Source organism: Vigna umbellata, unplaced genomic scaffold (genome assembly GCF_029865625.1).
Source record: "Vigna umbellata cultivar VRB3 unplaced genomic scaffold, Vumbellata_1.0 scaffold_733, whole genome shotgun sequence".
Taxonomy (NCBI): Eukaryota; Viridiplantae; Streptophyta; class Magnoliopsida; order Fabales; family Fabaceae; genus Vigna; species Vigna umbellata.
The window spans coordinates 2,577-5,152 of NW_028274500.1; positions in this window are offsets into that span (position 1 = coordinate 2,577).

The following is a 2,576-nucleotide window of genomic DNA, read 5'->3' on the forward strand; positions in this document are numbered from 1 at the left end:
GGGAAAATACTGGACATTTAAGCACAATTCCCTAATTAAATTCGGTACAATAAGCTAAGTGAAATTGAGAAAATATTGACTCATCATCCACCAACACCCATCAGTAGGTGCAAAATTTTCTCACCAACACCCATCAGTAGATGTTACAAACCTAGCATCCTTCAGTAGATGCTGGATCCAACAAAATATTTACAGAATAATGTTCACAGATATAAAACCAAAATCAAAATTAAAAGTTTGTCAATCACTGGGTTGCCTCCCAGCAAGCGCTCTTTTAACGTCATTAGCTTGACCCAATAAAGTTCACGTTCCATCTTCTTTATAGTTGATGTTATCTTTCCACCAACTTCTCAACTGCTTCCTTTGGACTGTCTTGATTCTTCTAGAATATGTAGACTCTATCTCTATCATCTCCTTCTCTTTGAAGCCCTTCACAACCCACAACTTGTTCTTGAGTCTCACAGGTGTGCCAAGTTGGGGTTCTCTTTTCTTCCAGTCCCTAGGAATCTCTTCTCCTCTTCCAGTTTCTTCTTCCTTGGGTACCTGAAACAACAAACAATGGTTACCTGAAACCTCAAGATTTTCATCTTGACTTCTAGTCATGGGTGCATCTCGAAATGCAGCTTTATAACTAGCCTCTTCCTCCTTTGCTTGTGTTTCATCTTTGAAGACATCCACCACCACTCTCTCCTCTCTGTCTTGGAGCACCACTATACCTTCATTTACATCTATTATAGCCCTAGCCGTTTTCATAAACGGCCTTCCAAGTATGAAAGGTATTTTCTCGGTCTCCATCTTCATCACCACAAAGTCTGCCAAAAACTGAAGTTTGCCAACACAAACTACAATGTCTTCCGCAATCCCACATGGCTCCTTTGAAGATCCATCGGCCATTACTAAATTAACCTTTACAGGTTTTATTTTAACATTGCCAATTTGCTCCAATAAAGAATAAGGCATCAAGTTAACACTTGAGCCCAAATCAAGGAGAGCTTTCTTTACCTTTTTCTTCCCTATAGTACAAGGGATAGAAAAACTACCTGGATCTGCTGCTTTTGGTGGGAATGATTCTTCTTTAACAGTTATACACTTTTCTTCCTCATCATCTCTACGTCTTCTTTTTGTAGAGGTTCCTTCATCAGATTTTGTGTAAACTGCTATTTTCTGTAGAATTTGTTCCCAAGGAGCTTCATTATCCACCATTCTGAATAAATCTGTGAAGTCCATTGGTTTCTCCTGATTTGTTGGAAAAGGAAAAGTGTCCTTTCTTTCTACTTCTCTTCTTTCTTCTGTTTCTTCCTCTTCTAACTCAACTATCTCTTCATTCACACTCTTGACCACTTTGCACTCTTCTCTGGGGTTAACCTCAGTATTAGCCCCAAAATTTCTAGTTGGCCTTTCTTCCAATTGCTTGGTAATCTGACCCATCTGAATCTCAAAATTCTTTATAGCAGCTTCAGTGCTCTTTTGAGAAGATTCAGTTTTCTGTATGAATTGCTGAAGAGTTTCTTCCAACCTTGTTGATCTTTCATTAAGCATAGCTAACTGTTGCCACAAGGTTGGTTGCTGCTGCTGCTTATTGTATTGATTAACCTGCCCAGTTTGTCCTTGGCCAATGCTTGGATGTGGTTTCCACCCCTGATTGTAGTTCCCTTGACGGTATGGAAACTGATTAGCCATGAAATTAACATCCTCCACGGCTTCCACTGGCAAAGCACATTGACCATTGATATGGTCACCTCCACATAGTTCGCACAACTGGGTTTGTATCTGTGCAGCAGATTTCAACTCTTTAGGTAATTGAGCCAAAGTTTTCGTCAGAGTCTCCAGCTGTTGAGTTAGAATTTTATTCTATGCTAGCAGAGCATCATGTGTTTGTAATTGAAGAACCCCTTTCTGTTGCATAGGAGCTCCTCTTTCATTGTGCAGCTCATTATCACTTGTAGCCATGTTTTCAATAATTTCAGTTGCTTCCTCTGGAGTCTTCCATTTGATATTGCCTCCAGCTGAGGCGTCCAGCATCATCTTGGTTTGTGAACCAAGCCCTCCAAGGAAAGTTAAGACTACTTCTTGATCTTCAAAAGATAAAGATTCAGAAGATAAAAGATTTAGAAGATAGAATAAAATCTAATCTAACCTAAAAGATAAAATAAAATCTAATCTAATCTAAAAGATAAAAATAAAATCTAATCAAATCTAAACTAAAAAGATAAAATAAAATCTAATCTAAAAAGATAAAAATAAAATAAAATCTAATCTAATATAATCTAAAAAGATAAAATAACAGAAAAATAAAAACAGAAATTCAAAATTAAAGTCAAAGATAATCAATAATCACACAAATTAACCAGTTAAACAACGAGTCCCCGGCAACGGCGCCAAAAACTTGATGGACAAATTTATGATCACCAAAATATGATGTCACAAACTTGTTTCACAATCGGCAAGTATGACCGAATCGTTCAAGTAATAAACTTGGTAAGACCAAGTATCGTTCTTCCCAAAGGACTCACGGCCTAGTTTAGTTATGTGATTTGTTGATTAGCTAGGACTTACAAACGAAATATTTAGATTTT